The sequence below is a fragment of the Cryptomeria japonica genome, chromosome 5, assembly GCF_030272615.1.
Source record: "Cryptomeria japonica chromosome 5, Sugi_1.0, whole genome shotgun sequence".
NCBI lineage: Eukaryota > Viridiplantae > Streptophyta > Pinopsida > Cupressales > Cupressaceae > Cryptomeria > Cryptomeria japonica.
Genome location: NC_081409.1, coordinates 489,312,965 through 489,322,986, shown reverse-complemented (window position 1 = coordinate 489,322,986; position 10,022 = coordinate 489,312,965).

Sequence of the window (10,022 nt, the reverse complement as noted above, 5' to 3'; positions counted from 1 at the left end):
TTAAAACAAATTACAAGTATTCATCTTTTAATAAAAGTGCGCATGTAATAAGCTGAAAATTCCCCTACAAAGACCAAAACAATGGACATCATTAAAACTTGCAGTTTGAAGAAAATTCTCCACCTGCAGTCGGGGATTTTAAAACCCGAAATTGAAGGAAAGACATAGCAAACGAACCCAGAATTCGACGAAATTCAAAACATAGTTCGAGGATGGACTGAGGATTAAGCCAGTCCAAGGATTAGTCGAAATTCTGCCTCGGGAAGCGTGCCATAGAGTAAAAATTTTCATTTTTTCACAAAAATTTTATGTAATGGTCCTTCATTTTTGGAAACAAAAATGAGGACAACAATATAGTAAGTGACAGAGATAGCCATTTTCTGAGTACCTTTTGGATGGAGTTATTTCGGTTGGCAGGAACCGAGTTGTCGCCCAGCACGAGCAACCATCCGCAAACAGACGGACAGACCAAGATTGTGAACAAATGGTTGGAGGGTTATCTCAGGAACTATGTCTCAACACAATAGAAGGCTTGGGTTCGCTGGTTACATTTGGGTGAACACTATTACAACACCACCTATCACATGTTGATAGGCATGCCACCCTTCAAAGCACTGTATGGTTATGAACCTTCGTCATTTGTTGATCTGGCATTGGGAGATAGTTGTGCACCGAGAGCCAAAGACTGACTTCAGGAGAGTTTGGATATCTTGAGATCTCTCAAGGATAACTTGTAGAGGGCTCAGAACCAGCAAAAGATATATGTCAACAGACACTGGATTGAGGGAAATTTTGAGGTGAGTGATCTGGTATACCTCCGACTTCAACCGTACAGACAATCCTCCTTGAAGACAAGTGGTAAGGAGAAGTTGAAGCCACGTTTTTATGGACCCTCCAGGGTGGTTCGGAGGGTAGGTGAGGTCGCCTACGAGTTGGAACTTCCTGAGGGGAGTTGGATTCACAATGTTCTTCATGTGTCATGTCTCAAGAAGGCCGTCGGGCAGCGCGTCACAGTGTCCAAGGATCTGCCACCCATCAACGAAGAAGGAAAACTAATTCTGGAACCGGCAGAGGTCATGGATGTCAAAGGGAGGAAGCTAAGATCGCATATAGTCAACGAGTTCCTTGTGCGTTGGAAGGGTCTACCAATCGAGGATGCCACTTGGGAAGGCGAGAAAATTTTGGAGCATCCAAGTTTGCAATTGCTTGAGGGTAAGCAATTCTTGGCCCATAAGGACTGTGATGTCCCCGATATAATTAAATATTAATTTTAAAATACTTTATTGTATGGCCCCAAATTTAATGATAAATCTTTCGGGCCCTTTATTTAATTAGTCAAGTTTTATTTTGGTCGTGTCGGCCCGTTTGTAACCCTTCCGGAAATTTCCCGGAGCCCATATTTATGGCCGAGATGGTCATTGTTGTAGGATGTGAATTCGGTATTTTTCTTTGTTTGTGCGAATTCCAGTTGAGTTCGGTTGTCAGCCATTTCGGAGGTGGAAGACCCTCCCTACTTGGTATCCACAGTTTCAGTGGAATTCATCCCTCACCCTATTCTGCTTTGTGTACTTGTTTCGGATCTGGTAAATCTAGAACCTCATCATTGTTGAATCAAATTTTACTTCTAGTTTCATATCTGGTATTCTAGTATACATGCATGTTAATTTGTCCAAGGATTCCTATCATTCAGAGTTCAATATTTGATATACTGGCAGAAGATCAACCCTTGAAACCAAAGGTAATCCACTGAACCACCATACGGCTACAATCTCCTTCACCGCACGGCGACCCCCTCCCCTCGCTCCTACCACACGTTGAACTCCATAGTACGATTACACCACCGTACAGCCTCTTCACCGTACGGCCACTCCCTCTCCACACCACCGTACAACCTCTTCACCGTACGACCACTCCCTCTCCACACCACCATACAACCACCCCCTCTTCACACCACCGTACGGCCACTCCCTTTTACGGTTGTCCTCACACCATACCCCCTTGCCAGCTACACTACCGCACGGTAAGGGAACATCACACAACTTCTAAAAAGTAGTAAGAAATTCTTCAAGCCTGCCTCTTGCTACTTCTCTCCAACCTTAACTTTTTCTCCAAATTCACACATGAGAAATGAATTGCATTTGCTTGCTTAAATAGAATTCCTCCACGAACATGCTATGTTGGCGAAAGACCAAAATTGGCAGTTGTTTTAATGATGCGTCATACTTTCCTGTTCAACATGCCATGCAAGTGAGTTCCACCATAAAATGGAATTTTCCATAAATACCTTGAGTTATGTGTCATAACTTGGAATATTCATTTCTTTTGTGTCACCAACTCGCAAATTTTCCATTTTGAATTTTGGAGGGAGTTTTTGAAAGATTTACTTGAGATTTTGACTTTTATGCACTTGGCAAAAAACTCTAGGAGAGAGAAAACTTCATATATATATATATATATATGAGAGAATTTTATTCATGAAGAATTTACTTGAAATTTCAAATTTTCCTTGCTCTGGGAGAGATTTTTCATTGATTTTCCACATCTCCTATTTTTTAGGAACTTTCCCAAATTAGGGTTCCAGGGTCCAGTTTAGAGAAAATTCTCTCATAGATCCAAATCTGAAATTTTTTTGAAATTTGCATGAATTTTAATGCCCAAAAATGGATTTTTCAAAATTTTTCCTTGGGGAATTTTTCTTGTTCAGTTCATCCGGTCAACTCTTGAGTTCCATTTTCTTGCCTTAGAATTTTGAGTTTCAACCTTAGGCATGGAATTCACCTCGATGAGGAATTTTCAATTTTCTTGTTTTTCCTTAACTCCCCTTATCCAACGCTCCATGCATGACTTGGGCACCATTTGCATTCGGTGGAGGAATTTTACTTTCACACACATTTCCTTGATACCCCCTTCCTAGTGCCCCACCTGGGCGTCAAATAGCCATGATGGAGGAAAATTTAGTGTGGAGCAAAATTCCTTCACACTCTCTTGAGCGCTTTTCCTAGCATTTGGGCGCTATTTCATAGCACGGCGGAGTTTGACCTGTTTTTGACTTTCCATAGCACCCCTTGTCTAGTGCCCATCTCCTGACTTGGGCACTATTTTGCCTTCATGGTGGAATTTCCCAGTTTCTATATTTTCCAAGGCACCCTCATTTTGGCACCACAACTTCTCCTTCGGCACTAATCAAGCATGGTGGAGGAATTTTGGATGCTCATGGATTTTCCTTGAGCCCCTCTATTTGGCGCCCTGCCTAGGACTTGGGTGTTATTTCACTGTAGTGGTGGAATCTTCATCTTCTCCACTTTTCCTTGGTGCCTTGGATTTGGCGCCCACCCTTGCACCTGGGTGCTAAAACACTAAAATGAAGGAATTTGGGGGTGGACGAAGATTCCTCCACCATGTAATATCCCAGTAATTTTTTTTTTGTTTTTAGGCCAATAGCAATTCATCCACAACAAATAACCCGTTAAGGTTAGAGAAATAATCCAAACTACTGAAAGGGAACCCTTCCACCTTTTGTTCACCGAGAGCCCAGTCTGGGAGGGTGAGAGCATACAGTGTTCCGGGGATCGTTAGCAACAATAACCAAACTGAAATTACAATGCCTGGGCGGCAAGCCAGCCCCTTCTGCTTATCCAGCAGGATAGAAACCAAACTCTTGGCGGTAAACCGACCAAGGGAAAATGACAAGAAACTGAAATTCAATCACTCTACCACGTATTTCAGCAAGAGGACCATTGTATTGAACTTATCACTCGACCACTTATTCAGCGGGAGGACTGAGTACAAAAACTGAATTACAAAACTTAGAAGGCGGCAAGCCAGCCTCTTCCACTTATGCAATGGGAATTACAAATGAAAGCAGAAAGAAGGGATGATCAGTACTACTGAAACAACCTTACAATATAGAGATGAGATGAGAAGAATAATTGCAGATTTCTACAACAAGGCTATAATTTTTTGTTACACTGATCTGCAGGCTGAAAGTACAATTCAGCAGCCTATGGAAACATCAAAATATTCATAACTCCCTCATTTTTCACCCAATACACATGAAATCAATCCCAATCCCCCAATATAACACTAACCTCAACATCCAATCCAAAATACAACCCAAACAACCCACTATTCATTTGGCACGCATCCCAATGCAAGTGCAAAAACCCACGCTATACCTGGGAAGTTCGATTTTATCTAATAAATTCATTGCTCATTTAAAAATGCTAAGAACTCACACATTGTATCGCCATGGCAAGGAAGGAAGGATGAGCCGGTACCCAGAATGATGGAGTCGCCTGGTTAAGAGGGGTGAGCAAAATATACTTTCAGCAGTCCCGCGACCAGCAAACAGAAACACACAAATCCAACATAGAACACTCCATAATATGCAACCCATTCACCAATCAGCAATGGGAATACAAGGACACAGCTATGTACTATCTTGCAAGTACGAAACTGAGACTTAGCTAGGAAACCAACTTCGAAGCTCAGATTTTCAGTAGCCAAACCGGCAACATAACGATGCAATTTTCAAAGATAGTGCAAATGGGAGCCCAAGCCTCATATTTATAACTTCATTCCTCAAATCCAAATGCCATTCCTCCAAATTCAATGCCTTGCATTTGAATTTCATTCCACTACAAGTGGACCCAAGTGTAGCGCCACTTTCTTCCTAAGTCAAGACTCACGCCAAAAAGGGGGAGGACCCACGTAAATCACTTGGCAAATAATGGAGATGCAACATGAAATAATGTTCTTCGAAAATATTTCGACATCCCATAATACACATGAATTTCGCCACAACTTAGGATAAAATAGGCATTAATCCCAAAGTTAATAAATCAGTAGCCAATAATCAGATTAATTAAATATTAACCTTAGGATAAGGAAATAATATTTAATTATGTCGCAAATGACTCCCGTACTGATTATTATCACAACCAGGATGAAACTGAGCCCGGACGACCACAAAACAGCTGCAGAATCAGAACCCAGTCTACTGCCAAAAATAGAACTGTGCCACACAGCCACTTACTAAAAATAGTAAGTCAAGAACTACTGCTCAGAAAAACATGATCATCGCGTCCAGAGGCAAAACATGGAGAGCTCATTAGGACAGTGACACCAGAATGGCCATTCCCTGACTTACTAAAAATAGTAAGTCCTTGTTTCATCAATGCTGGACCCTCATTCTTCATTCCACCTAGCCTACGGATCTCAGGAATAGGCTAATGGACCACTGGAAGGTCATCAGTGAGAAGGGGACATTACACACCACCCCATTTTAGCGCCCCACCTCTGACTTAGGCGCTAGAATCACTTTGCCAAGGAATTTCATTTGTCCTTAACCATATTCGAACACTTCTACCTCGGCAAGGATTCCTGCTTGATTCTTCATCCATAGTCAATTTCTTCATCGTTTTCCAGATTCAAGATGCCATATTTTGATTTTAAGTGATTTTGCCAAACTTTTAGGAAATTTTCCATGCTTTCCACTTATGGAATGACCATCCATACTTAGCCATTTTTTGACCACTTAACCTGCTTTTTCGAGTTTTCCGAATTTAGAAATATTCAGGAATGCTCAGTCTTCAGTGTCTGCTTGTGAAGAGCCTACCAAAATGGACTTTCCCAAAATAGAAAGTGTTTCAAAATGTTAGGATCAAGGCAAAACAAGATATAAGGACACTTTCTAAAAATAAAAACTTACTAAAAATAGAAACTGCTAAAAATAGTAAGTGAATTTTGGCAAAATTAGACCAATCCGGGAGGCACTGAAATCCCTAAAAATTAGGAACTTTCTAAAAATAGAAAGGTGCTCAGAATTTGCTCAAATTTAACGTCCAAGTTCCTTAGAGGGCCCCAATTCCAATGCAACACTCAGTTTTTACAAAACCCTAAAGGAAAGGCCTCAAATTTAAGTCTGAAGGTCAAAACCCTAAAATAGACAAAACATGCTCCAGACTTGGCCAAATTTGCTCAAATGAGCTGCAGACTTGATCAAATTGATCCCCAAACATTTGCAAACTCAGAGGACTGACGAGACTGTCGTGAAAAGACCAAAAAAACAAAACCAAAAGACCGAGAGGGTTTAAAAGGTAGGGGGTCCCCATTTGGAATGGGGTGATGTGTGATTAGGTCACAACAGTCACCTTCTTCGCTTCTATATTCTCTCCTCCCTGGAGTCTTCGGCTTAGGCCCCCTATTCTCAGTTGCTCGGTGAGGGGCAGATTCCCGATACTATATAGGTTTGTTTCAAAAAGTTCAACAACTTCTATCTATAGGTTCCTTTCTTCTTTGACACGTACCGACTGTACGGACGAGCTGCTGGTACTGGCACTAGATTCAAAGTCTTTGCTTGAATCAGAGTGTACGGTTTGGCTACTAGCCTAGTTAGCAAGATCTTCACTTACTTCGTCATCTGAGAATGGCAAGTTCTTGGCAACCTCTCCTCCAACTCACTCCACGTACACAATCTTTCTCTCTCGACTATGGCTTTGACTGGCACTCCAACTCCTACTTCTTGCTGGACTCTCTGAACCTTCGACAATTCCTCGTAACCGTCATCTCCTCTCAATTTGCTCTCTTAGCGAAGAGATCTTCTTACCAATCCCTCCCCTTCCTCTCAGGTGTTTCTGGTGCGTCGGTCTTTTTTTGGTCATAGGGGCATTAATTATTGGGGGTACGGCGTTTGCTAGTATCTCGGTCTTCTTCCTCCCTACGAGTCCTCTCTTCGTATCGCTGTAGTATCTGTTGCTGAAGTTCTCTCAATTAGTCTCCTTCCATTGGTGCTTGGCGTTTGAAGAGATTTTCATTGCTGTTTGGAGGCATTTAGGATCTACACTACTATTTCTATCCATTTCATGAGCTTTGGAGAAGTTATTAAAGATTGGCATCCAAACTGCCACTCCCTAGGTTGTACGACCAACGAATAAAGGAAATAAACATGCAAATAATTCTTTCAATCTGCTCCTTTAAGACTGTAACACAACTGAAATCTTTCACGATTTAGCCCATCTCTATGTGAAATCACCAAGTAATCCTCCAAATTGGATCTTTCCACCAACATAGAAGATGTTCCTTGCAAGGGTTTTCATACTCACAAAGCCTGAGCTGAACCAAATCCAACTCAAGAAAGCACACAGGGTTTTCTGAGAGAGAAATAATAAACTCAACATACCAAAATGAGCTCTCAATTCCCCTTTTTATAAGCCTTTTATGGAACTTTCCAAAAACTCCCTTTTAAAATTACTTTATTGATTTGTTAAGCCTTTTAACTCCAAAAAGTGATTTAATTTACTTTTTAAAACATTTCCGGCACTTGAAGTCACTTTTCCATTCTCTTTCCAATGAGCTATAACAATAAGGTGTCCAATAAATATTAAAAAGGCAACCTTAGTGAAAATAATTAAATATAGCTCAATAATGCATCTAATTGGGGACAATGGTTATAATGAATCGAAATTGAAATCTGACTATGTAGGAGTGATCTTGATGATGAAAGATGATAAGCAAACTTTGACTAGGTGACTTACTAAAAATGGACGATCCCTCCAAGAATCTTGGAACCCAAACTGAAAGTCGAAAAAATAACATCTGAAAGCATCATATGACTCCTCTAAACCATTTGAGCTCACTTGTAACATCAAATTACCCCTTTAAACATGTTGACACAGACCTAGAAAGTAAGCGACAATTGCACTACTATAGAATCTCAAAATGGGAACATTATAGTACCACTAAGGTCCAACCACTACACCAAAAGACCAACTTGGTGGTGACAGCGGCACCCACAAGCGTTAAGGGTGGCCTTGGGGCACATCTCCCACAAGCATCTTACCCGAGCATTCGAGGATTTACAATGACCCCATAGACACATGGCCACCAAGGCACATCTCCCACATGTAGGGACATCACAGGCCCACCACACTCCACAGGTCTCGACCTCCAGACCTAAGCTCTAATACCACTAAGGCCCAACCACTACACCAAAAGAACGAGCTGGTGTTGAGGGCGATGCCCAAAGGGGTTAAAGGTGGCTTGGGGCAGATCTCTCACAGGAATTCCACCCAAGCATCCGAGGATTTACGACAACCCCATACAGACCGTCAAGGCACATCTCTCGCACGCAAGGACATCACACATTTAAATTTGAGAAATCACCCAGTACACATCAAAGAGAATGATGTTTAGAAAACAACATTCAAGACAAGACAAACTTTTTGAGTGGCTAGTGCTTCATTACATGTTGTGTAGTGCATTGGTGAACTTTATGAGGCTCGGGAATGTACTATGCCCACTTTTTAATGAGTCTAATTGTCTACTTGGATGACATAATTGGTTTCAACAAAACATGATGACCATCTAGAACACCTAGAAAAGTTATTGCAAATTTTGAAGGAGAAAAGGCTTCCTTTGAATTGTTAGAAATGTGAGCTTGCGAGGCAATCATTGGTTTACCTTGATCATGTAATTGGGGACAATTAATTTGCATAGATCCAACAAATGTATTTTTTAGAGTTTGTCAAACCTTTATCTTCCATAGCTCCCCAAATCGTATTCTTATAATCAATGAGGTGGAGGTCAACAAATCAAGGCCATGCTCTCTCTCTTTCTTTCAACAAGTTTCTCAAGCAACACATAGGAAAGTATTTCAATTTGGAATCAACATTTTAGAGAAGGTTTATCTCTTTTCTTCTTGTTTGTTATTTCATAATCTTTGTTATTCATTTAATTTAATCTAAGCACTAGATTGGTAGCCTTAGGGTTGTTCTTATTCTATAATATAGAAAACAAACCTAGGCCAAGTGGTTGTGCTCATGGAAAATTCAGCATTGAAAGGTCTCATAGTCTAATAGTTTCTCCAATTCAGTACTAACTAAAGACAAATCAGGCCCACTTAGCTCACTACCATTGTCTTGATTCAACATGCATGTTGCCCCCCGACCTTGTGGATGAGTTTCCACTTTGTAGTCTTGGTGGATTCAACTTTCTCAGCAAAAAGAAATCTTGTTGATGACAGACTCAAATTTCTCAATTTGAACAGAGGTGTTGTTGATGATGTTTTTGAATGAACCTTCCTGAATTCAACACATTCTCCTCTCTAGGTCCCAAGGGCCAAAGCCATTGTTGTTCATTTGTTCCCATCATTTCTAGGTTGTCAAGGAGAATCTTTTCAATGAAGTTAGTCTAAAATAGAAAGCTAATGGACTTGATTGTGGAGAAACTCCATGTTTAGGGCTCTTGAACCAGCAAGTACTAGGATGGGGAACCTCCCAAGAATTTCTAGTGGTTCGCCCTTATGAGAATAACCTAGATGCAACGAGTACAAGTGAATTGTTCTTGGTCATGAGAGGGAGTTCCTTATGAACTACTGCACATGTAATATGGATCAAGGAAAACTTACTTGAAACTACAAAATTGAATCTTTATAAAATAATCATATAATTTCATATTTTATGAAAACATTGTATACATTAAAAAATCATATACTAGCGTCCCACAAAGAGGCCCACATTTTTGTAGAAACATGGACCTCCCAAGAAAATTATAGCTTTCTCGTGGTTTGTGGTGAGAACAACTCTATAGAGATCATTAATAGCTTTATATCTCAATTGGGCTCTGACTTCCCTTATACCAAACATGAGAGGGCTGTGGGTCCTCATAAGGGACATAAATCAACAGATTAATGTTCCTTGTAGCTAGATTTGATGCTCCATTTCATCCATGGAGAAGTATCTTTGTGAGGTGCGCCCATCTTTAAGTTGTAGCTGTTCTCACTTTTCATTGGAAGGGAAGGTTTGATTACATTCCTTTTTCCATGGGCTTGAATGAAGATTTTTAAGCCCTGTATATCTGTAGTTCCTCTTTGGACACTTGCTTTTAATTTCAGTTGTGAAAGTTGAGGATATAGATCAGACGGATTCTTCATTGTCACGTTTATTGATGTCCTTTGAGAAGGATTGAACATCTCTTTTTTGGGATAGGAGGCCATTGCCAACCCTTGCAGGTGGATCTGCCCA